General features: G+C 43.2%; 1 protein-coding gene and 1 long non-coding RNA gene across 3 annotated transcripts in view; one reads left to right on the top strand and one right to left on the bottom strand.

Moving 5' to 3' along the window:
• The window catches only part of LOC126083166 (transforming protein RhoA-like), an 885451-nt gene that overhangs the window by 39113 nt on the left and 818835 nt on the right, over positions 1-27503 (bottom strand). The window lies entirely within an intron of this gene.
• Positions 15219-27503, top strand: part of LOC126083172 (uncharacterized) — a 207770-nt gene continuing 195485 nt past the window's right edge. Inside the window, exon 1 of the long non-coding RNA XR_007518736.1 lies at positions 15219-15593. This is a non-coding gene — a long non-coding RNA (uncharacterized LOC126083172). The remainder of the gene's footprint in view (positions 15594-27503) is intronic.

The following is a 27503-nucleotide window of genomic DNA, read 5'->3' as shown; positions in this document are numbered from 1 at the left end:
CTTCTCTGCCCTCATCGTGTCTGTACAACAGCCAAGAAGTACCACTGCGAAAGAGGAGAAGCATTAGCCTAATAAGTATGGGGGAGGATTTTACAACCCCAATCTATTTACGGGACCCCAACTGCAGGGTCTGACATACAGAAGAGGAGAGCTCACAACTGGCTAAGGAGATGTTTCTTCCTTTTTCCATGAGTGGAAGGGTCACACTTTCTTTTTAGAGGCAGTGAGAGTTGGACCTCACCCACAGTCAAGGGTTGCCTCCCAGAGACTCCAAGGTCAGCCCCTGAGTAGGGCCACTTTGCAGCAAGTGATGGAGCTTTGACTTGAGCTGGGATCTTACACTTGGCAGCTGTATGTCCAGGTTGGCTAAGACTCACTGTCTCCGGAGATCGGGGCTGGGATGCTCCCCAGGTACCCCGAACTCCATGGTGCAGAATGCTGGAGGCAGGCAGAGGACTCTTGGAAAGACTCCAGGGCAGTAGGCTTTCTTGAGATGCCAAGAGGAAGTCAAGGCTGGGGAGTTCCTCCTCTTCCTCTTCTCCACCAGACCTTTCTCCTTTCCCAGGTGTTTCACTATTAGGAGAGGCTTGTAAGGACATTAAGGTTTCTCTGTTTCCCAGTCTAGGGGAGGTGCAACCAGGACCCTGTTGAGTAGAAGTTGATTGTTCAGACTTAAGTTCCTGTGACATGGGACTCCACATAAAGGGAGCAAGTTCTTTTGACTTAGACAGGTAACTGTAGCCGCTGCCATCTTTTGGCAGGTCATCTGCATCCACCTTTTTTGTGCTCATTTTCTCACTCATCTGTAGTTGGATGTTGTGGTTATCTGTGCTCCCTGCATCTTGACTGGTCTCAGACTCTGTACAAGGTGACTCCATGGGTGGCACACCATAAGTTGGGGATGCCTCCACACCCGCTTTTCCTTTCAATTCTAGCAGTCGCTTCTCCACCAGCTGCAAGGAAGGAAAATGGATAATTACTGATTCTGTCCAGATTGTGAGAACACGAGGCTAAGTGTGTGGTGGAGACCATAGTATTGGGGCAGGATTTACGGAAGTCAGTCACATGAGTTTCCTTCAATAACTAGTACTGCAGCTCTGCCTGTCCATCCTCTTGTGTGGTTTTCCCAACCGCAATGCCTTACCACTCTACTGCTCTTCTTGGCCACTCCATTATCTCTTACCTCCTCATTCTGTACCTGCTCCCACACCTGGAGCTGGCCTTCCGCAGAAGCCATGACAGCCAAGGCACTGTCGGGTTAGATGAAATCCTGTGGGTTTCATGTTATGATTCTCCCTTCCTTCTCTGGTTTACCTGAGTGAGAGTGAGTCCTTCCTCTTCCTCCAGCTCCTGCCTTAAGGACATGGGATCTACCTGAGAATCTGGGGATAGTAACATTTCCAGGAATTGAGGGTGAATAACTGCTTCTACCTGAGAACGGAAGGAGGAGGCGTGTGAACATCCTTGACAAGGAGTAACCTGTGATTTAGAGGTTCTAGAAGAGAATCAATAATCTCCCTCTTGAATTTGCATTCAGTATTGTATTAAAATAATCACCACCCCAACCTACACGTATGCAGACACTCATACACACACACACATACATACAAGAAAAGGACACACACATTGATCATGGAGGAAGGAACTGAGCTTAATTACAATGTCTGGGGTAAAACTCCAGATGTTTGGTGGATGGAATTCCAAAAGTACTGAACCCCCAGACACCAAACCTCAGGTCCCGGCCCACCTCGGTGATAAATGCTTCCTGTGCACACAGCTTGTCAATGTAGCTCAGGAGTCCTGGGTCTGGGTACAGCTCATTCTCTTCCTGTTTTTCCTCATTTTCTTCTTCTTCATATTTTCCATCTGGCTCCACAGTGGCTGAATGGGCAGTTCCAAGGACATCTTCCATGATTTCAACATACTCTTTGACGGCTTCAGGAGGGATTTCCTGGGACCGCTTGGGCTTCCAAGGGTGCTGGGGTCTGTGTTGATGTTGCTTAGGGGGCTGTGCCATGGAACCTCCCTTCTTTGGAATGAACACTGTAGGAGGGGTTGGAAAGAGGATGTTTATATGGCAGCAAATTCTGGCTCTTTCTGCCTGTTACGGATTGAATTGTATCCCCAAAATGTGTGTCAACTTTGCTAGTCCATGACTCCCAGTATTGTGTGGTTGTCCACAATTTTGGGACCTGATATGATTATCCTATGTATTGTAAATCCTAACCTCTGTGATGGTAATGAAGGAGGATTATGGGCAGTTGTGTTAATGCGGCTGGCCTCAGTCTACAGGAGTGTACAGTCTACAGTCTACAGGATTCGATTATATCTTGAGTCAATCTCTTTTTAAATGGAAAAGAGGGGAAACAAGCAGAGAGGAGAGGAACTTCATGCCACCAACAAAGAAGTGCCCAGAGTGAAGCCCATCCTCTGGACATGAGTTCCCGGTGCTGAGAAGCTCCTACACCAGGGGAAGATTCATGATAAGGACCTTTTTCAGAACCAACAGAGAGTAAAAGCATCCCCCGAGAGCTGGTACCCTGAATTCAGACTTCTAGCCTCCTAGACTTTGAGAGAATAAATTTCTGTTTGGTAAATCCATCCACTTGTGATATTTCTGTTATAGCAACACTAGATAACTAAGTCACCACCCAACCCCATGTTGTAAAGGCAGAATATGGAGACACTGACATGGTTCCTGATAGGGCAGGCACACCTGAAGCCACAAACCTGTGAGAGGAGAAGATGTAAGAGGCAGATGGTCTAAGACAGTCAACTTGTGGGGAAACTTGAGACTTGAAACTTGAAACTACTTTTTTTACAAGAAGTCTCATTGAGACCCACATTTAAAGCTGATTGGATATTGGAGCCCACCTTTGATAATCTGTGTGAGACAGTAGTTATAAAACATGACCACCTCACTACTAGTGTATAATGAAGTGTAGCGGAGACCCCAGGCATCTGGCAGTCTCTGCTGGTAGAAATAGTCATTGCACCCTCTTAAAAGAAAAGCACCACATGTGAAGACAATGCCTTCTCCCAGCACAACCAGTCCCTACATACCTCCTTTGATCCCTGGCCCATAGCTCCTGTTGAACTTGCTTAGCCATACCTGGATGCTGGCCAACCACAGTAGACGAAGGCCCGTGAGGATCAAGATTGCGTGGAGCTGGAGGAAGCAGGCAGATAGATGGATTCCTCTGCTGCAACATCTGAATCTCTAACTCCTCCTCTGCCTCAAACTCCATGAACCTGACAAGGGTGAGGGAGGCACAGGGTGTGCTGAGGAGAAGGCAAGATGTACCAGGAGCCCCAGGACCAGGCAAGAGCCAATTATGGGGCAGTGGAGAAAGATGTGCCTTCAATGACCTGTCCAGGTGCCCAGTAAGTCCATTTCCCGGGAGGCACAAACAAGGTTTGGGTCCTTTACATGTTCACCACATCATCCCTTCACCTGCAGCACAACTCATCATAACATAGGAAGGTTGTGAAGGAAATGAGCCCTGCCTTCTTGGAAGCTCCTCCTGACAGTGCCATAGTGCTCACTACCTTTCCATACCTTTAGCACCTGATGGCACACCACAACGCTGACACTGGTTGGTTGAATTGAATCAGACCCACATGACACACAGCAGAACCCACTCATGCACACCGTTCTCCAAGCCTCTCCTGCCCTTGCCTAAAACACACACGGTAGAGGTGACAGCCTGAACCTGGAATGGGATGTTGATTGCAGATAACACCAAGGAGTAGTTCCTAGAGTCCCCGTCCTGGTCTCAAGCTTTCAGGCCTTGGGATATAAACCAGGTGGGCAAGTGGTCAAAGAGACATTTGGAAAAAGGTGGAATGTGAGGTTTCAGAAAAGCCTCGGGCTCCTCTGATGATTTTTTTTTTAAACCAAGGGAGGAAAGGCAATGAGGGACAGAAACACGTCCAACGGGGTGACTGAGATGCCGTCTTCCCCTGAACACACGTTTCCAGCCTGGGTCATTCTTGGATGGTTGTAGAACACTTTTTTACCAGTTTTCATGAGGAAGAGTGGCCCCAAATTGCCTGTTATCTATATGGACACTGAGGCAAGCAGGAACTTGTCTGGTACAGCATATCCCCTCACTGCAGAGTGTCTACAGCTTGGAGTATATCTTCATGGGTAACCACAGTGTTTATTCCCATTCTGTCTTAACACTCCAGTATGGGGGCATCCACAAATCCAACATGCAGAAGGGGTGAATTTCTTAAAGAATGTAGAACAAAAAACTCCAAGCAGTGAATGTGGTGGTAGCAGTTGTCTGAGGGTAGAGCGAGATCATCAGGGAACCAGGAGCACTCTCCACGTGCACACCTCCTCCTCACACAGACCCTGTGATTTGTACTAACCCTCCCTCTTCATTCACACCTCATCACTCAGTCCCAGCAGGGCCAGGATGCCATGAACTCACTTTTCTGCCATCTCATAGAAGATCATCCGGTCAAAATTGCTTTTGTGCTGCCATTCCTGTACAGACCGCCAGAGTCCCTCCTCCAGGGTCATGGTGGGCTTCAGTCCAGCCAGGGATAGCAGGACTGGGCTAAATACCCATGCATGACAGTAAGTTTTGGCAAATACATATTCCATCCCCATCTTGACTCCACGCCTACACACATCCTCTGCACTTCTTCACATCTATCTTGCTATTTGTCTGTGTCAATCCCTCTTCCACTGCCTTAGATTTCAAGTGCTTTTGCTCCCAGGATACCACTGGCTGTTTTGGAATCCAGGGAATCGCTAACACTGCTTGAAATTTGGGTTTAGTGGACTGTGTCTTTATTCCTGGGTAATTGGTGGGGAGTGGGGGAGGGAAGAAGATGCCTTCAGTCTTTCAGCCAATGAGAGCAACATGTATGTGTAAAAACATCCTGTGGAATGTGATCAGAGTTCCATATTGATTGACCTGTTGGGAAGCTCAGGTTTGAGAGAGATGTAGGGTCTGCTCTGAAAAGATAAAGCGTCCCACATGACTAATCACTCTGCCTTTCATTCACAGAAGCCCATGACCCCGCACGTCATTGCCAATTTCCACTCACACACACTGTAGCTAGGAAAGTTTTGCTCTTGTGGGTACTTTTTTTGGACTATACTTCATATATTAGGTCATATCATCTTCTTAGCTCTCCTCTTATTAACTGTAATTGTGTCCTTATTTGATGAGATACTCTAGGGTGAGGATGTACAATGCCCTGCTCAAGATTACAAATCTAAGGAGGACAGAGCCCAAGCCTTTCACCACTGTGCCTTCTCTACCACCTCCCTGTTGTAACTGGAATTCTCCAGAGGGATGAGGGTGGGAGTAAACTTAAAGTGGTTGTCCTAGGCCTTGCCCATTTCATGTCTCCCATGGCAATGGCCAAAATATGCTCAGCTCCTATGTTGGAAGGTAAAGAGCAGTGGAAGAACATAGAGTTTGTGATCTGAGACCAAAATTCACATCATGGCTCCTGACTTTACCACGGTGTTTAAAAAAAACAAAACCAAACCCTTTGCCCTTGGGTTGATCCCGACTCATAGTGACACTACAGGACAGAGTAGAACTGCCCCATAGTGTTTCCGCTGAGGGGTGGTAGATTTGAACTGCTGACCTTTTGGTTAGCAGCCATAGAACTTAACCACTGTGCTACCAGGGTTTCTACCACAGTGTTTAGTCTCCTGTAATTAATACTTAAGGTAACGATTCAAATATATAGATTGACTTCATGTACAAAGTGGTCAGCATCAATCGAGATAAGGCACCTGAAAGTGTTCTACACAGGGAGGTGCAGTTAATATTGTCAGGAATATATCTTCTCATAGCACATCCCATCACCCTCATGACCTTCTCTCAAGTGTTCCTAACGAGCCTAACCTCCATCGTGTCTCCCCAAGATCTCTTTATTTGAAAGCCGCAGGATAATCTCAGCTGATTAGGGGACTCACATGAGAAAGCAGGAAAGAGCTTCTGTATCAGGGCTTTGGGGATGGTGCCTCGGGGCCAGAGACTTGAAGCATTGCCAACATCGGTAGTTCTGGTAAACACTCTGGGGATTACAGGAGGAGTGATCCAGCGAAGGCCTGGATCGTGTGGTAGCCAGGCTTTCCTCCCCAGAAGAAGCATGTTGGCCTGAGCAAGGCTTCACTTGGGGGAAAATGGAGGCCAACTGGGCAGCTGGTGGTGGAGCTTGAAGAGAAAGAGTTGGGCACCAAACTCCCCTATAAGCCTGAGTACCCACAACAGAAGTGTCAGGGATCACAGCAGAGGCTTCCCCTAAAGGGGGTGGAGCATGCTTAAGTGCCCCACTGGGAGCCCCTGCGGCACTCCAATGAAGTGGGGTCTGTGCCATGACAAAGGTCTGAATTCCAGGGAGCTCTGCTGATGTCCCTTCTGTCCTCACTTGAACAATGACCTTGCCAGGCCTGACCCCATTGGGGCCAGAATCCCCAACGCTTGGCACCAGAAGTGTCCTGGGGAAAACAGAGAGCCCCAGAGGGGTGCCTGGAGGGCATGAGGAAGTCATGAGGGGCAGCGGGTGCCGCTCGCAGGGTGTTCGGTGTGGGGGTCCGGAAGTGTGTCGCGGAAAGGGTCTTGCAGCAAAAGGAGACATGGAGGCGCCAGGATTCATGGTCATATCTGGTCCCAGCATTGGACTTGCTGTTGACACAAAGGAAAAGGGTAAATGGAGGAGGAGGAAAGGCAGCCAGGTGTTAGGCCATCCGAATTCCCTGCCTGGTCACTGGGAATCAGCAAATGAATCTCAACTGATTGATAGCAGTATGGAAGGGGGAACTGGTGAAGACTGCAATAAATCCCTGGAGTGATTTAGGTGTTTCTTCCTTCCAGTTGAGAAGTTTTCTGCTAGAGAAGTTGTAAGCAGTTCAACCAGACCCCCAGGCCTCTGTCTACCAAGAAGTAAGAGGCCCAAGCTATCACTGACTCACAGAACCTGTATCAGGAATCGCAGGCAGACAGGCTGCCACCCTCATAAGCTGTTTCCAAACCATGGAACTGGGTTGACATCCGCTCTGAAATGCCCTCAGCAGGCTCACTAGCGGGGAAGGGGCTTTCTGAAGTAGAAAGTGTCCTCCAGACCTTCTTGAAGGAGTGAGTCTTCAGAAGAGTGGTTTCCCTATCTCTTCCTGAGTGTTTCTTTTCATGATGCACACTATAAAACATCCTGTGTGTATTTTCCAATCTTCCTCTTCAGGCTCCCTAGGTGGGATATTCCAGTTGGTGTTAAGGGCCCACTCCTCACTCCTGCTCAGACAGCTTGTCCCCAGGGGAAGTGTCAAATTTGAATTCCCAAGGGTTGGAGGGGTGGTAGGAATCTGATAACGCACCCCGTCCCCTCCAGGCCTACCTCCTTCTGAAGACATCTCCACAGGCTTGGGCACTGACCACAGCTCTCTGGCAGCCTTCAGGATGTGAAATCACCTTGTCCTGGACTCAGAGCGTGATCTGGCTCCAACAGATGCTCATGGATCCAAGAAAAGGAGGGAAAAGTTTGAATCTAAACAGGAGTAGAATGTAGGACTCCAGACATTCTACAGTGGGGGAGGGGTGGAGGGCAGGTGGGGATGAGGAGACATTCCATGAAAGGGATCTGACGGGTAGGCAAAAGGTACATGTTTCCTTCAAATTATGGTTGACAACACAAATCGTGTGAACCTCTTAGGGCCATTTGTGGGTTCTTTCTCAGATCCACAGCACAAAGGCTCTACTCAAGACTTCAGTTCTTATCAACATACCTAGTTTTGAGCCCCTACACCCACCCTGTTCCCCAACTCTAGGTGGTAGGTTCTTGAATTATTGTAAGAGCACCAGTACTTCATGAACAAAATCCAGGACACTTTGTCTAATGGAAGGTGGGGTACTTACAGAGATGAGGAATCTGAGCGTTTGAAATTAGGGTTTTCTGAGAGGTTCCATTGTGTTTGGTGTGTGTGTGCATACAGTATTGTATGCATTATTGTTTAGGAACAGTCCTTGTGTTTCTGAACTCCTGTTCATTACCAAAAACTCTGGGGGCTGCAGCACGGCCAGGCTTACTCATGATCCTTTTTCTGGGAAAGCCCCACATTATTAAGGAAGGCCGACAGCGTCTAATTCCGTGACCAGAAGTAGATTCCTATTGTTTCTCAGATTATTATATTGTACATTCATATTTAAGTATCTTATTCCTAACCATGACTGTAATTCAGTAATTAAAGAAAGATACCTCTGCATAGCTGAAAAGTAAAACAGTTCAGATAGATTGTTCAGTGGCAACTCCTCCCCTGCCCCCCATACATTTTCTTGGCAACCAAATTCTCCATCTGAGTGGACATCGATGATATATTGTATTTCCTTTTCCTCTTTCCAATAATATTGTATGTGACTGGGGGTAACTAACACAAGCTATGCTCATTTATCAAAAGTGCTTTCAGTTCCCTTTTTTTCATTACACAATGAAGGTGTGTTTATATATATATATATATATATATATATATATATATAATTCCCTTAAAATTAATGCAATCTTGTATGTTTATACTTTTTTTTTTTTCCTTTCTGGGTCAATGATCCTATTTGTATTCTTACATATACCCTAGATTCTACAATGAGAACTGCAATATTATCGTAAGCTTCAAATTACCCCAAAATAGGCTTCCTGGATTTAGCAAGTAAAATACAGGACTCCAAGGAATCCCTGTGTAATATGGGGACATGCTTTCAAAAACACCGCACCAACAGGACTCCACAAGAACATTATTCGTTGTTTCTCAAAAATTTGAAATTGACAAGTGGCCTGTATTTTATTTGACAGTACTACCAGAGGAAAACAAAAATAAAAAAACCTTAGCTATTATGACTTACCCTTATAAGAGCAGAACTGAATTTGCAGTCAGAAGGTCAGAGTTGGAATCTTGGTTCCATAAACATAAAACACAGCACCCAAACCAAACCAGCACACCAATTATATATAATCTTTCAGGTCGTTTTGATCATCTGGGATATTGAATGGTCATCAAACGCCCTGGAGCTCTTGGGCTTAGTGGGCATGGGAGCAGATATAAGGACAAGGGAGCAGAAAATCTTTCTCTGAAACTAAATGAGCTTAGGAATCAACTTGAGGAATCAACAGCCCTGGGTTCTTCAGGTGTTAGAGCCTCAGGGCCCTAAAATGGGTGGGTATCTTGAGGCCAAAACAGGATTCTCCTCACCAAAGTCAAATCACACACACTTGCTCCCATCTAACCCCTACCTGGCCATTCTGAGCCTTGAAGCCCTACACACACCCTTGCTCTTTGTAATCCAGGCTCATCAAGGTATATGCTCATATCTTTGTGGGAGTCATGGTAGAACGTTCATTAAATAAAATATGTTTGACTTTTGCTTTATCATGAGCATAATTTTCAGTGTATTAAAATGAGTTGAAAGACCATTCATTTTGTTGTTTCAAGAAGAGACACTTCATGCAAAATTTTTCATGGGAGATAAAGGGTGCTGACCCCTAGTGGTTGCAGTGAGAAAAGTAATGTGAGACCAACTTTAATCCTGCTCTCACAGCAGTTGTGAACTTCAGATGGGAGGGTGTAAGGGAAGGAGAGAGACATGAAGGAGTGTTCCACACTGATAGCCTTCAATCAGAAAATTTCTCTGCTGGCACTAACTTAGATTCTTGTCACTGGGGAAGATATTTTGACTTAAGAGGGTAATGTAGAAAAAGGCAATAGCAGTCGTATTGTAGCAGAGAAGCAGAGACTTGGAAGCTCAGAGGAGATAAGGGTTCTTCTGCCCTCTTTGCTACAATTATGTGATGAAGCCATTTCATAATGTGGTCCTCAGCATTGCCTCGTGGTGTCTGAGTTTTACCTGAAATATAAACCTGATAAGACCCGATGAATCTTTCTATCTTCAGCATCCACAGCGTTTGCCCAACCACTGTGAAAACAGCGCCTCCACGCAGCTTCTGCCTCTCTGGAAATTGCCCACCCCGTAATTCTCTGCAACCAGGAAGTAGCTTCTTGCGTGCATCTATCTTTGTATTTTCTCTGGCACCTACAATGAACAACTCTATTCATGTCTAAGCTTAGATGATGAAGTCAGATTCAAGAAAAACCGCCCTGATATTTTTAAAAGCTAGTCATGGTGATCGATAAAAGTAAAACCTTGGTGACTTTTCTTAGGACTTGAGCTTCTACCGTGGAGCAACCTTAAATGCTTTTCAATCTAGGCCGATGGTGGGGCAAATCAGTGCATTTAGGCCTTCAAGAAAAACAGACTTGTTCTTTCATTCTTCTGCTTGCCAGTGAGTCCATGAATTTTTTCCCATTGTACATACTTACCTAGATTTAGGACCACTGGATTCGAATGAGTGAGCCCAGAGCCAATGATTTAAACATTGCATTGTGGAGGAACATTAATGTCCACATTCTGCAATTTCTGTTTCTACTGCCTGAAAATATTCAGCCATGGAAGCATGTGTGATTAAATTAGCCCCTATGAAATTTACTGCTATTGGCTGTGAAAGCACAAAGCCAAAAGTCCTTTGGAACTGGCTCTCTGACCATCCCTGCAGAAAAACTCTAAGGCCTGCACTGACCACTGAAAAAAAATCATCTCTCTTCTTAGGTCATAGAACACAGACGACAGATGATCTTCCACCCAACCTCAGAGCATTGGAGGAAACGATAAAATGTGATGACTGAGACTTATTCAGCTGCTATGATTTCTCTCTCAGCCTGTGCACTTGGAGGCTCCATGTGTTGGCTCTGTAGGGCCATGCAGAGAGTCATCCAAGGAGTGAGAAATAATACAAATCTTGCAATTTCCAGAAAAAGGCTGTCGGATTATTGAAATTTTTCTTAAAAAAAAAAAAACCCTTAAAAAGCAATACAATGATGCAATTCTGGTGTGTATTTTTTTAAGGGCTAACAGGAATAATTAATTTATATTATGAAAAAAATGTATTTTTTTTTTTTTCCCACAGTACCTGCTATGTGGACAGGAAGAAAGTTAACACTGGCTGAGATGTTTTCCTACTCACTAAACAGGAGAAAAGTAAACTGAAGGACACATATTGAGGACTTTTCCCTTAAGAGATCTCTTAGCATGCATTCCTTGATTTGTAGAGCCAGGGACTGTGAGAGTACGGTATAACCAAAAACCAAACCCAGTGCCATCGAGTCGATCCCGACTCATAGCGACCCTCAGGACAGAGTAGAACTGCCCCACAGAGTTTCCAAGGAGCGCCTAGACGGATTCGAACTGCCGACCCTTTGGTTAGCAGCTGTAGCACTTAACCACTACGCCACCAGGGTTTCCGAGAGAGTATGGTATATGTGCATGTAAAAACGCAAATACAACTTAGTAGGATCTGCAGAGGTAAAAAAAAAAAAATGATGTGAAAATCAAGCATTTTTTATTGCAAGGCAGTCTGGGAGGTTTGAATTATCAGCAGGGCTGCCTGAGGAAAAATGGCCCTTGGATGATAGAGTTCTGTCTTATGGGGTCGCTGTGAGTCAGAATGCACTCACAACAAAGGGTATGCTTTAGGTACGAAGCCTTTAGGGTGCAAGGCTAAGCCCGCCCTGCATTAGGAGCTCACGCATGCGCACAGCCTCCTGCGACAAGGCTCTGGGGCGCGCGAACTGCCGCCCTCTAACGGCCTCAGGCGTCAGTTGCAGAAGGTCCCCTTCACTGAGGCGCGCGGCAGGAGCAGGGAAGGCAGGGTCCCTGAGGGTGGGTCTCGCGGCGGGGCTGGGCTGTGCCAGGGGAGGCCTCAGACCCTGCACACAGGAGCGCACCGCTCTTCCGCTTTCTCATCGGTCAGTTCTATTACAAAGGAAGGTAAGGGACACGCAAACACCCTTAGTAATGTTGCTGCTATGCTTACCCTCCTGTGGGCTCTTGGGTTATTTGCAGGTGGGCTTTGCATTGGGAGACCCCCTTTCATGGTGTAGAATTCAGCGCTCTCAGGTTGCTAGCGTGCCCTGTGCCGGCAGTATTTATACCACGGGAAATGACAAAGGCTGCACCCCAGGACTGCAGTGATTGTTTTCCTAACTGGTGGACTGAAAATGAGGGGGGGACTTTCAATAATGACCCTTTTAACTGACAAGTGTGTCATTATCTGTTGCATTCTGAATAATACCTAATTTTGAAAAATAAGGAATTGAAAAACACTTTCTGTTTAAGCACAGGAAGAGCTCGTGTCAAGGAAAATTCTGTCAAGTTCCAGCCTAGGACCTCATGTCTCTTAGGTCTTCCTTGTTAACATAAGAAACATATCAACCAACATTCATGTTCAAATGACACTGCTTTGCTGAGGAAGTGAGTGACTTTGCTGAATTGACTAAAAACCAAGCATTTATTTGTAGTGTCGTGCATGGAATCATGATTGACTTGCAAGCATGGTGGGTTAAGGATGCAGCAGATTTTCCAAGATCTACAAAAGCACCCTGCTAATGATGTGTGTATAAAAGATTTCCAGTCACGAGTACTGCATGTTTGACTGAAATCAGTAAATTCTGTGTCACTCCTCCATGTGTATCTGGGAGATTTTATATGTATGATTCTGCAGAAAGCCAGTGTGAGTGTGTAATCCTTTGCCAGCACACAACTGTGTGTGCATTTGAGGCTGTAAGTTGCTGCATTTGTGTTTCTATCCTGGAGTGAGTGTCTGTGGGTGCATTTGGAATGTGAGGCACGTGTGTATATTAGGCTATCGGGGGTCAGTGTTTGTACTTGAGGAGATGCGAAAGTTTTGCGTTTGTTTTTTGAGGGTGGATACTTGTGTGGTGGTGTGTATAACTTGAAATAGGACAGAGATGTAGTTGTGAGCTTCGTAGGGATTGTGAGAATTGAGGGGTGTGGGTACTTCTGTGCCCGTTATTTGGGACTCTGTTGGCCATGCGTTTCTGTGAATTCACAGTTTGGGGGTTGTGTATGTGTGAATGGGTTCGTGGGAAGTTGGTATTTGTATGTGTGGGTTGGTGGTGGCTGTAGGAATATTTGTGGTTCAGTATGAGTGTGTTTTGTGGGAATGTGCAGGGCATGAGATACAGGTGTGTGCACTCAAAGACTGGAAGGTGAGCTCTTTACAATTTGTGGCTGGAGGGAATACTTAGGGCATGGCTCTCCTGCCATGGATTTTGAGTCATTCTGTGTACCTAATAGCAAGTTTGGAATGGGTTTCTCAGCTTTACGTTTGGGCATCTGAGGGAGTGTGCCTGTGTGTATTAGTTTGGGTGTACGGCCTGTTCTTTTTTGTATTTGGGGACTGAGAGAGGATCACTGGTGTGTAGTCAGGGCATGTTGTACATTTGTGTTGCTTTGGGTGCTTTTCTGGAGTTGCACATGAATTCTTCCATGTTCGGTCTGGGGTTTGTGTGATTCTGTACACTAGAAAATTTGAAACTGATTTCTGTTTGAGTATTTTGGATTGTTGGATTATGTGTAGACAGGCATTATGAGGGTCTATTGGCTTTGGAAGATACAGGGTCATTGTTGCATACTTTCAGTTCCCTGGATAATTTAGGTTAGATTTAGGGTATAAGGCCAGTTGTATGCGTAAAGAACTTGTGTGTTTCATGAAGGGGCATGGCTGTTTGGATGACTATTTTCCAGGGCTGTGTGTAATATTTTTCAGTAGAGAGTATGGTGTATTCTGGAAAATGAAGAGGTGTGTGTCTGATGAAAATATGGGGCCGTGTATTTGCACAGGGTGTGGGAGAATTGTTTTCACATGTAGTAGAGGCACGTTGATATGGTTATGTGTGAGATATTGAGAATGTGGCTGTTTTGGAACGTGAGATATGGACCTGGAACAGGGTTCCAGTGTATTTATTCAGGATGTGCAAGAGATATCTCATTGTAAGTGGGGAGTATATACTGGTGTGTGTAAGTCACGACTGGGTGGGTGAATTATTCTTGGAGTATTCTACAAGTGTTTCTTTGGAGAATGTTAGGGCGTTTCTAGATGTGTGTGTTTGGGCATGTTCGGAGGTTGGGAAGTGAGGCTGTATTCTAGAGACGTGTGATAATCTATAGTGTTTTGGGTGATGTATACTTTGAGAAATTGAGGCTGCTTACATGTGTGTATGTGTGTGTGTGTGTTGTGTCTGGCATGTGTGAACACGTGGCCACTTAGGGGTGTGGTTTGTGTGTGTATATTAGCTAGAGTGCAAGGATTGTTGGTGTTTTGGAGTTTTTTCTGCATCTATACATGTGTGGGGTATATATACATGGTTGGGTTATGGGTGAGTGTGTGGGGGGTTTGTGTCTGTATGAAAGCACCCGGCATTTCTCTTTGTGCCTATTCTGGTCTAATTCTTGCAGAATTTGGTGGTATAGCTTGTATGTACATTTTCAATGTTCATATGATGTACTTACATATATTAATACTAAGGGTCGTATCTGGTTGTGTGTTTATTTGGTTTCACTAGTTTTCAGAGGTGTTTATTCTGGAGGATGTGGGAGATTCAGTATATACATTTGGAAACTGAGAGGGTTTATATAAATTGTGCATGCATTTTGGAATTGTGTATTATAAGTGTTTTAGAAATGTGGGTTTTAGTGTGTGTCTGTAGTAGTGTGGCTTATGAAGTGAGATTTTGAACATGGTGGTGTCAGACAGCTAGACTGTGAATAGTGTTGTACATGTGTGTGTTCAGGCACGTGTGGAGAGTATATACATCGTTGTAGTAACGACTGTGAGTGTTCACGGCCCTTAGGGTTTTTGTCGTAAAACTATTAGCAGTAAGATGTGGTATGTTTGTATATTCAGGTTGTGGGTCGAGGTTGTATGTGTGTGTTCAGGAGTTGTAAGCTGTGTGTTCTGGAGATGTACATATAGTGAGATTTGGTTTACATATTATGTATGGGTCAGAGTTAAAGGTCCTTCTCATGGTGCAGGTGGAATGTGTGTACATGTTAATAGGAAAGTGGATCAGGTATGCTGGCATCGGCTCCTGTTAACTTGGGATAGTAGATGGTGCTTATCTCTGCCCACTGGGGGTCAGTGACATCAGGCTGGTACCTTGAAATTAGCCGTGGCAGGATTACTTCTATCAGGTGAGTTGTCAGTCTTTACAAAGCAGACTTGCAGCACTCCCACTGGAGAGTGAATGGATAAATATCTACCAACACATCATTGGTCAGTGTGTGTGTGTGTGTGTGTGTGTGTGTCTTTCTGTCTCTGTATGTGCCTGTGTGTCAATTGAATGTGTTAAGCAAGAACATATAGACATCATTGGTGTACTCTATTGGAGATTGCGAGTGGAGCATTTGGGGGACTTAGGCCCTTCTATGTGTCCATGGCAAAGAGGTGTGGCAATATTGTATCCTTTCATCTCACTTTTTCAATCTCTATGGGGTTTTGGATGCCTAACAAATAATCTGAGAAGCCAGAATATATGAGGAAGAATGGGGCATCAGCATTGGAGGAATGTCATTGACAACCTGGGATACGCAGATGACACTTGCATCCTGAAAATGAAGAAAACTTGAATTACTACTTGATAAAGTTCAGAGACCACAGCCTTCAGTGTGGATTACACTTCAACATAATGAAAATGAAAATCTTCACACTGGACAATCAAAGTAAGTAGAGGTATATTTGAAGTTGTCAAGGATTGCATGCCCCTTGAATCAATAGTCAACAACCATGAAAACAGTAGTCAGGACATAAAAGGACTTTTGCCTTGATTAAATCTGCTGCAAAAGATGTCCTTACAGTTGTAAAAATGCAAGATGTCACTTTGATAAGAAAGGTTCACCTGACGAAGCCTGGCTCGCCAGTCCCACCAAAAGTCTGTCCCTCAGAGCTTAGGAGCCTTTCTAGAGTCAAAGAGCACCAGTAACCAGGAGGGCGGGAAAACATAGTGTTAGCACCTGGGCCTGGGAAGAGAGGACTGCAAGAACCCTGAGATGACAGGACCTCAGTTAGCTGAAAAACAGCCAGCTAGAGACTTGCACAGGCAGAATCCCTCGAGCCTTGGTTGTGGGTAGGGTGAACCTTCTGATGTGACCCTGTGCTGAGAGGAGTGAGATGCAGGTGAAGGTCTCAGTCACACCTGTGCAGGTGTGTGTGGACTATTCTAGCTTTGTTGGCTCAGGCGAGCTGACAGGTAAGGGAGATGAGGAACTGGGTCTGTGTTCCTTGAACAACCTGGAGGAAGATGACAGTTCCACTCTTATAGTAGGGCTTCCCAGCCACACCCCTTGTCTCTTCTGTCACAGGTGGCCTCAGGATCCAAAAGATAGAATGAAATGGTTTCCTCTGGTGTGTCTGATCAGTTGGTTCAGATCCCCACCTTCCCAGGAAGGCGTGGTGCCAGTTCAGTGGTAGTGGCAGAAGCAACGCAGGGGTTTGGGTCAGGGAAGTGACAGGGGAGGCCGTGGGGAAGCCCTGTCCCTGAGGGAGGGTGGGGAGGGTGGATCTAGAGAGCATGGGGAAGCCCACCTGGGAGTAGACATGGCTCTTACTTCCGAGTCCTTTCTTTTCTGAAGCCTCAGGTTGCTGCTAGCACTGGGAGCCTCATCTCAGCGTCCTATTTTTCTGATAGGGTGACCTGACCTTCTTTATTTTCCCCCATGTCATGTGTAGCTTCAGACACACCACGTGATGTCAAATGACCATGGCGGTCCCAAGGTGACTGCACACACGCCTCCTACCACACTTGGACCCAGCAAAGGACTTCTGCACCTTCTGATGAGTGTCCTTCATGATGGTGGATTCTCCTGCTCAGAAGTGTACTGATACCTCCTTGTGGAATGATCCAGTAACTGCTTCTCTGTAGTACAAATGGATTCCCTGTAGCCTGGCCAGCCGGCTTCATACATTATTCCCAACATGATGACCATAGTTGGTTCTTTATGTACTCTTTTGTTGGCAGAATGGTGGTTGGCCTTCTTTTATATTGTAAAACATCACATATTTTAAATATAATATTTGATCAATAACACATGCTAGGATTTCATAGGTTTCTTTTCATTTGGTTTTGAATATTCTTTTTGTTGACTTTGTTCCTTTGTTTTTAGAAATCACCCCCGTGCTTTCTGCCTCCAGCCCTCCCAGCCATTAAACTGCTCTATGTCTTTGCATATTGTAGACTTTAAGTGGGATCACGCAATAATTGTTCTTGGGATTTCAGTTATTTCATTCAGAACAGTGTTTTCAAGGTTCATCCACTTATTGAAAATAACAGAATCTTCTTGCTCTTTATGGCTGCATAATATTGCATGTATCTATATGTCACGTTCTGTGTATCCAATCATCTTTAATGGACACTGGGGTTGTTTCCACCTTTTTGGTTCAGTGACTAATGTTGCAGTAAATGTCAGTGTCCATGTATGTGTTTTCGTACTTTCAATTCTTTTGTGTATATGCCTAGGAGTGGAATGACAGGGTTATAGGGCAATTCTTTGTTAGATTATTTGAGGAACCACCAAACTGTGTAGTACAGTGGCTGCAGCACCTCAGATGCCCACTAGCAATGCACATGGCTCCGTTTCTTCCATTCTCACTAACTTTCTTCTGTTTGTTTTTGTTTTTTTCTGGCAATAGCCATCAGTGGGATGTGGAGTGATACCTTATTGTGATTTTCATTTGCATTTCCCTAATGTGCATACTGGCCATTTGTATTTTCTTTGGAATAATGCCTATTTATGCCTTTTGCCACTTTTTTAATTTGGGTAGCTTGTGTTTCTGTATTTAGTTCTAGGCACTCCTTATATTTATGAATATGAAACCCTTAAGGAATGTGGAGATTCCAAGTATGCTCTCGCAACCTGTAGTGGTCTTCACTTTCTTGATAGTGCTCACTGATACACAAAAGATTTAAATTGCACCAAGAGAAATTTATCTATTTGTTTGTTATGTCATATCTATGAAAGTGTGGGGGAAAAAACATGAAATATAACTCTGATGCTTACTTTTAAGGGTTTTATGGTTTTAGTTCTCATATTTAGGTCATCTCTCCATTTAGAGTAAACTTTTGTATATGGTGTGGAGTACGTGTCCACCTTCATGCTTTTCTGTGTGGAAATCCAGTTGTCCCAGCATCATATGTTAAAGAGACCATTATTTGCACATTGAATGAACATAGCATCATTGTTGAAACAAATTGAGCAAAGACGTACAAATTCATTTCTGAACCCCCAATTCTATTCCTTTGCTCTCTATGTCTATTCTTATGCCAGAACCAGAATGTTTAATGTACTGCATGTGCGTAGTTGTATTTTAAATCTTGAAGTGTGTGTCCTACAGCTTCTTTTTTTCAAGATGGTTTTGCATATTAAGAACACTTTGGGGATTGCAATATATAAGTTATAAATAGGTGGTATATTTTCTTGGTTCTTGTGTGCTTGATTTTCTCTGCTTCATTTAATTTGTAAGTGGTAAGACATGGATACTGAGATTTAGGAGAGAAGAATATGAGAGTCTCAGCATCTTGACCCAGGAATGAAAATCCCACACGAAGACTGCATGAAGGAAATTGCTGCAAGGGCTGATGATGTACAGAGCTAGGAGATATGAGATGATTTTTATCAGTGGACAATGCCTGCTTTAGACCTTTCCACAAGAATGGTCAGGGAGCCGGGTCAAAGGACTTTTGACTTCGCCCTATCATGGCCAATCTTTTTAAGTTTCGTATGGGCTAATTTAATCACATATGCTTCCAGAGTCAAAGATTTCCAGTTTAGAAAAAGAAATTGCAGAATTGGACATGATTGTTTCTCCAGAATGCAATGTTTGAATCACTGGCCTTGAGTTCACTCATTCAAATCCAATGGCCCTAAATCCTTGCGTGTATATCATGGAAAAAAAATCAGTGGACTAACTGACAAGCAGAAGAATCACGGAGCAAGCCTGCTTTTCTTGAGTGCCTAGATACAATAATTTGGCTGACCATTCCCGTAATAGGAAAGTCTGGGTTGAACGTCCTTTAAGGTTGCCCTATGATAGAAGTTCAAATCCCAAGAAAAGTTGCCATGACTTATCAATCAGAATGAGTAGCTTTAAAAAATATTAGGATGATTTTCTTGACTCTCTCTAACTGTATCATCTAAGCTGTGAGTAGAGTTGTCCATTGTAGCTGCCAGAGAAAATACAAAGAAAGTACTTCCTGCCTGCAGAGTAATATCCAGAGAGGCAGAAGCTGCATGGAGGTGCTCTTTTCACAGTGGTTGGGCAAACACTGTGGATACTGTAGATAGAAATACTCATTGGGTCCCATCATTTTTATTATCATTCAGATAACACTCAGAAATCATGACGCAATTTGTGAGGACCACGTTATAAAATGACTTTCTCACATAATTGTAGCAAACAGGAAAGAAGAACCCTTGTCTCCTCCAGATGAATTCTCTGCTTTTCCACTACGATATTACTGCTGTTGCATTTTTCTACAACATTTCTTCCTGAGTCAAAATATCTTTCTACAGGGGTAAGAAACTATGTTAGTGCCCAAACCTGTTGCATTCAAGTCGAATCTGACTCAAAGTGAACCCACAGAACAGAGTAGAACAGCTCGTTAGGATTTCCAACGAACACCTGCAGGATTCATACTGCCAACTTTTTGGTTAGCAGCAATAGCACTTAACCACTACACCACCAGTGTTGTTAATGCCAGTAAGGACATCTTTTGAGTGAAGGCCGTCAGTGTGGAACTCTCCTCCTCAGCCTCTCTCTGCTTCCCCTACACCTGCCCATCCAGAAACCACTAGTGCTCTGACAGCTGGATTAAAGTTGGTCTCGCATTTATTAATTTTTCAGACTGCAACAGCTAATACAAATCTATTTCTTCATCTTTGGCTTTAGTGGTTGGTGCATAAATTTGAATAATAGTCACGTTAACTAGTCTTCCTCGTAAGTGTGTGGATATTATCCTATCAGTGACAGCGCTGTACTTCAGGAAAGATCTTGAAATGTTCATTTTGATGATGAATGCAACACCATTCCTCTTCAAGTTGTCATTCCCAGCATAGTAGACTATATGATCATCAGATTCAAAATGGTCAATACCAGTCCATTTCAGCTCACTAATGCCTAGGATATTGATGTTTATGTGTTCCATTTCATTTTTGATTATTTCCAATTTTCCTAGATTTATATTTTGTACATTCCAGGTTCCTATTATTAATGGATGTTTGTAGCAGTTTCTTCTCATTTTGAGCTGAGCCACATCAGCAAATGAAGGTCTCCAAAGCTTGACTCCATCCACATCATTACGGTTGACTCTGTTTTTAGGAGGCAGCTCTTCCGCAGTTGTCTTTTGAGTTCCTTCCAAATTGGGTTGCTCATCTTCCAGCACTATACCAGACAATGTTGTGGTGCTATTCGTAAGGTTTTCACTGGCTAATGCTTTTCAGAAGTAGACTGCCGGGTCCTTCTTCCTAGTCTGTCTTAGTCTGGAAGCTCAGCTGAAATCTGTCCTCCGTGGGTGACCCTGCTTGTATCTGAATACCGAAGGCATAGCTTTCAGCATCACAGCAGCTCGCACAAGCTCCCACAGTACGGAAAATTAACAGAAACGTGGGGGCTTGCAATGAAGATGCATAGGCAGTTACTGGTGATTGGAATGCGAAAGTTGGAAACAATGAAGAAGAATCGGGAGTTGAAAAATATGGCCTTGGTGATAGAAACAATGCTGGACATCGAATGATAGAATTTTAGAAGACCAACGAATTCTACACTGAAAATACCTTCTTTCACCAACATAAACGGAGACTATACACAAGGGCCTCACCAGATGGAACACACAGGAATCAAATTGACTACATCTGTGGAAAGAGACGATGGAAAAGCTCAATATCATCAATGAGAACAAGGCCGGGGCGGACTATGGAACAGACCATAAATTGCTTATATGCAAGTTCAGCTTAAAACTGAAGAAAACCAGAACAAGTCCACAAGACAAAAAATATGACCTTGAGTATATCCCACCTGTATTTGGAGACCATCTAAAGAATAGATTTGACACACTGAACACTAGTGACCAAAGACCAGATGAGTTGTGGAATGACATCAAGGACATCATCCATGAAGAAAGCAAGAGGTCATTGAAAAGACAGGAAAGAAAGAGAAGAACAAGATGGATGTCAGAGGAGACTCTGAAACTTGCTCATGAATGTCGAGCAGCTAAAGCAAAAGGAAGAAATGATGAAATAAAAGAACTGAACAAAAGATTTCAAAAGGCAGCTCGAGAAGACAAAGTAAAGAATTATAATGACACATGCAAAGAGCTGGAGATAAAAAACCAAAAGGAAAGAACACACTCGGCATTTCTGAAGCTGAAAAAACTGATGAAAAAAATCAAGCCTTGAGTTGCAATAGTGAAGGATTCTATGGGGAAAATATTAAATGACACAGGAAGCATCAAAAGAAGATCGAAGGAATACACAGAATCAAAAAGAATTAGTCTACATTCAACCATTTCAAGAGGTAGCATATGATCAGGAACCAATGGCACTAAAGGAAGAAGTCTAAGCTGCACTGAAGGCATTGGCAAAAAACAAGTCTCTAGGAATTGATGGCATATCAATTGAGATGTGTCCACAGACAGATGCAGTGCTGGAGATGCACACTCGTCTATGCCAAGAAATATGGAAGACAACTTCCTGGCCAATTGACTAGAGGAGATCCATGTTTATGTCTATTCCCAAGAAAGGTGATCCAAACGAATGCAGATACTATCAAACAATATTGATATCGCATGCATGCAAAATTTTGCTAACGGTCATTCAAAAACGGAGGCAGCAGTATATGGACACAGAACTGCCAGAAATTGAGGCTGGTTTCAGAAGAGGACGTGGAACCAGGGATATCACTGCTGATGTCAGATGGATCATGGATGAAACAGCGAATACCAGAAGGATGTTTACCTGTGCTTTATTGACTATGCAAAGGCTGTGTGTATCATAGGAAATTATGGGTAACATTGCAAAGAACAGGAATTTCAGAACACTTAATTGTCTTCGTGAGGAACTTTTACATAGATCCAGAGGCAGTTGTTCAGACAGAACAAGAGAATACTGACTGTTTTAAAGTCAGGAAAGGTGTGCTTTAGGGTTGTATCCTTTCACCATACCGATTCAATCTGTATGCTGAGTAAATAATAAGAGAAGCTGGACTGTATGAAGACAAACGAGGCACCATGACTGGAGGAAGACTCATTAACAACCTGCATTATGCAGATGACACAACCTTGCTTGCTGTAGGTGAAGACAACTTAAAGCATTTACTAATGAAGATCAGAGGCCACATCCTTCACTATGGACTGCACCTCAACAGCCAGATACCCGTGCCTGCTGCCAACACCCTTACACAGCCTTGCCTGTTGAGGACTGTAGGTGAGAGTCTGTACCACACACTCAGTGACCAACAACCTGGACACCTGAGCTGCATCTGCACAAGAAAAGTGAACATATTCCTGGGCTTACACACCTACTAGCTACTCTACCACCTGGAGATAGGATGTGAGCACTTCAAAGATGTCAGTATCCAAAGCAACTCACACACCCAAACTCTTGGGCATATCTAAAGAAGACAAAATAAAAAGCTAGGACACAGTAAACGAACATACAATGAATAATATAATAACTTATTGATTGGTCGGTGAAAAGAGTAAATATCAAATCACATAAGAAAGCAGTTCAAAATGTCTCCAGCAAGCAACCAAACTAAAGAATCAGGAAACCTTTCAGAGGAAGTTAAGGTATTGGAATTACTGGAGTTAGAATTCACAAGATTAATATACAGAGCCCTTTTCAAGATATCAGGAAGGAGACCAGGCAAGCTCAGACCAAGCAAAGGAACATACAGAAAAAGCAATAGACGAATTCAGGAAAACAATGCAGGAACAGACTGACAAATTTAACAGGTTGCCAGAAATCACAGACAGCAACTAGAAATCCAATGATTAACACTAAAATTTCAGAATTAGAGAACTTGGTAAAAGGTCATAGGAGCAGGAGTGATACAATGGAAGTCAGGATTAGTGAGATAGAAGATAAATTATTTGACACCAATATATATGAGTAAAAAGAATAAAAAAATATAAGAATTATGCGGGACACTAGCAAGAGGAAAAAACTCTCAGCGTTTGGAGTACCAGAACAGGGGGGATAACAGAAAATAGAGAGAGAATTGTTAAAGGTTTGGAGGCAGAAAACTTTGCTGGTGTCCTGAGAGATGAGAAAATTTCTACCCAAGAAGCTCAACGAACCCCATACGTGGTAGATTCCCTCCCCCCAAAAAAGTTGCCAGCACATATTATATTCAAACTTGCCAAAACCAAAGCTAGACTCTTGGGAGTGGCTAGGGATAAATGAATAGCCACCTACAAGGGAGAATCAATAAGACTAAGCTCTGACTACTCAGCAGAAACTCTAAAGGCAAGAAGGCAACGGGGTGACACATATGAAGCCTTGAAAGAAAAAAAATTCCTTGCCGAGAATGATATATCCAGCAAAACTGTCCCTCAAGTATCATGGCAAAATTAGGGCATTTTCAGATAAACCGAAGTTAAGGGAACTTGTAAAAACCAAAGCAAAATTACAAGAAATATTAAAGGGAGTACTCAGGTTAGAGAACCAACAATATCAGACAACAACCTGAGAGTAGACCACAGGACAGAACAACCAGATATTAACCTAGATTGGGAATTCTCAAAAATAAGTCAAAGCTAAAAGATTGAAATAGGGAAACATAGATGTCAATATGTAAATGACAACATTAAAACAAGAAGAGGGAATAGTGTAGTCATAGAACTTCACATGAAGAGGAAGGTGATATCAAGAAATAAAAGATTGCTTTAAACTTAGAAAATAAAGGTAAATCTGAAGGAAACCACAAAGGAAGCGAATAAATCTCCCCAACAAAATTAAAAAAAAAGAAAAACATAGACTCAGGAAACACAAAATCAACGATAATGACAAATATTAAAAGACAATCCATAAAGAAAAATGACTCAGCACAGAGAATTAAGTGGAACAAAGAAACTGTCAACACAACAACATAAAAAATTCAAAATGACAGCACTAAACTCTAACTATCAATAACTACACTGAATATAAATGGACTAAATGCACCAGTAAAGAGACAGAGTGGCGGAATGGTTTAAAAAACAAAAAACAACATCCATCAATATTCTACCTACAAGAGACAGAGACTCAAAGCTACAAATGAACCAAAGTTCAAAGGATGGAAGAAAAATATATCAAGCAAAGAACAACCAAAAAAGAGGAGGAGTGACAATATTAATCTCTGACAAAATAGGATTTAAAGCAAAATCCACCACAAAGGATAAGGAAGGATTACGCAAGGAGGACATACCATAAGAAATGTATACACACCCAATGACAGAGCTCCAAAATATGTAAAACAAACTCTAACAACACTGAAGAGAGAAATAGACAGCAGCACAATAATAGTAGGAGACTTCAACACACCATTTTCATTGAAGGACAAAACATCTAGAAAGAAAATAAAGACACAGATCTAAATGCCAAAGTCAACCAACTTGACCTCATAGACATATATAAAGAACACTCCACCCAATAGCAGCCAATTATACATTCTTTTTCAGTGCACAAGGAACATTCTCCAGAATAGACCACATTTAGAGACAATGCTGGAAACCCTAATGGATTGCATAAATACTATACGAACCATAACTAACAATGCGCAAATGCCAGGAGAGAAACTAGATAACTGGGAGCTCCTCACACTTATGCTCATCCAAAGACTTCACCAAAAGACTGAAAAGAGAACCTGCAGAGTGGGAAAAAAATTTGACTACATCATATCCGATAAGGGTCTAATCTCTAATATCTACAAGATGCTGCAGCACCTCAGCAACAAAAAGACAAATAACCGATTTAAAAAATGGGCAGAGGATACGAACAGACACTTCATCACAGAAGACGTTCAGGTGCCTAACAGACACATGAGGAAATGCTCACGATTATTAGCTATTAGAGAAATGCAAATTAAAACAAGGATGAGAAACCATCTCTCCCCAGCAAGGCTAATCCAAAAGACATGAAATAATAAGTGTTGGAGAGGTTATGGAGAGACTGGAACACTTACACACTGCTGGTGGGAATGTAAAATGGTACACCCACTTTGGAAATAGATTTGGTACTTCCTTAAAAAGCTAGAAATAGAAGAACGATATGATCCAGCAATCCCACTCCTTGGAATATATCCTAGAGAAATAAGAAGTGTCACACAAATAGACTTGCACACCCATGTTCATTGCATCCTTGTTCACAATAGCAAAAAGATGGAAACAACCTAGGTGCCCATCAACAGAATGGGTAAACCAATTATGGTACATACACACACTGGAATACTATGCAACAATAAAGAACAATGATGAATCCTCGAGACATCTTACAACATAGATGACTCTGGAGGGCATTATGCTGAGTGAAACTAATCAGTCACAAAAGGACAAATATTGTATGAAACCACTATTGTAAGAACTGAAGCAAACATTTAAACACAAAAGAAAGCTTTCTTTGATAGTTAGGAGTGTCGGGAGGGAGGGATAGGGGAATTCACTAACCAGTTCGTAGACAGGGATCATCTTTGGTGAAGGCAAGGACAACACAGAATACAGGATAAGTCAGCATAACAGGACCAAAGCAAAAGCTAAGAAGTTTCCTGAACATATCCAAACACTTTGAGGGACAGAGTAGCTGGGGCTGGGACCTGGAGAGCATAGTTTCGGGGGACATCTAGGTCAATTGGCATAACAAAGTTTACTAGGAAAATGTTCTGCATCCTACTTTGGTGAGTGGCCTGTGGAGTCTTAAAAGCTTGTGAGTGGCCATCTAAGATGCATCAATTGGTCCCAAGACACTTGGAGCAAAGGAGAATGAAGAACATCAAAGACACAAGGAGAATAATAGCCCAAGAGACTAAAGGTCCACATAAACCAGAGACTCCACCAGCCTGAGTCCACAAGAACTAGATCGTGCCTGGCTACCACTAATGACCAGCCTGATAGCGAACACAACAGAGTCCAAGATGCAGCGGGAGGAAGTGCAAGCAGAACTCAATTTTACCTAAAAAGACCAGACTTAATGGTCAGACAGAGACTAGAGAAACCCCAGAGGACATGGCCCCAGACTCTCTGTTAACACACAACTAAAACCATTCCTGAAGGCAACACTTCAGACAAGATTGGACTGGAATACAAAATATGAAATAATACTTGTCAAGAGTGTACTTCTTAATTGAAGTGGATACACGAGACTAAATGGGCAAATCCTGTCCAGACACTGGTTGAACGGACATGGGAAATGTGGGGTGGAAATAGGGACTGTGCTGTTACATTCTAGAGATTGCAAGTAGGTCATTTTGATTATCTGGTTATTGGATAATCATCAAAGTCTCTTCTGCACGTACACTTAGTGGGCATGGGAGCAGATATAAGAGCGAGGAAGAAGAAAATTTTATTTCTCTGAAGCTATTGGGCTTAATGTACTACAGCCCTGCTCAGATTAGGTGTTAGATAGAGCCCTGTGGCCCTGAAATGGGTGGGTATCTCCAGACCAAAACAGGACTCTACTCACGGATGTCAAATCACACACACACTTGCTCCCATCTAACTCCTAGCTGGCCAATCTGAGCCATGAAGCCCTACACACACCCTTGCTCGTTGGAATCCAGGCTAATCAAGGTACATGCTCATATATTTGTGGGAGTCAAGGTAGAATGTTCATTAAGTACAATATGTTTGACTTTTTTTTTCATCATGAGCATAATTTTCAGTGTATTAATATGGAAATGAGTTGAAAGATCACTCATGTTGTTTCAAGAAGAGAGGCTGGGTAGGTAAATTGGTCATTGGAGATGAAGGGTGCCAACCCCAAGTGGTTGCAATAAGAAAAGAAATATGAGACCAACTTTAATCCTGCTCTCACAGCAGAGGTGACCTTCTGATGGGAGGGTGTAAGGGAAGGAGTGAGACACTGAGGAGGAGTGTTCGATACTGACAGACTTCACTCAGAACGTTTCCCTGCTGGCACTGACATAGTTTCTTGTCACTGGGGAAGATATTTTGACTCAAGAGGGTAATGTAGAAAAAGGCAATAGCAGTTGTAGTGGAGAAGCAGAGAATTGCAAGCCTAGAAGAGACAAGGGTTCTTCTCCCCTCTTTGCTACAATTATGTGACAAAGTCATTTCATAATGTTGCCCTCATGAATTGCCTTGTGATTTCTGATTTTTATCTGAACTATAAACTTGATAGGATCCAATGAATATTTTTATCTTCAGCATCCACACTATTTGCCCATCAGTGAAAAGAATGCTTCTGCCTCCCTGGACATTGCCCACGCCTTAATTCTCTGCAACCAGGAAGTACCTTATTGCATGCGCCTATCTTTGTATTTTCTCTGGCAGCTACAATGTACAACTCTACTCACATCTTAGCTTAGATAATGAAGTTAGAGAGGTTCAAGAAAAATCGTCCTGATATTTTTTAAAGGTACTCATC

This window comes from Elephas maximus, chromosome 9 (assembly GCF_024166365.1).
Source record: "Elephas maximus indicus isolate mEleMax1 chromosome 9, mEleMax1 primary haplotype, whole genome shotgun sequence".
Classification (NCBI taxonomy): domain Eukaryota; kingdom Metazoa; phylum Chordata; class Mammalia; order Proboscidea; family Elephantidae; genus Elephas; species Elephas maximus.
The sequence above is the reverse complement of the archived record's forward strand: the minus strand, read 5'-3'. Positions and strand labels throughout refer to the sequence as shown.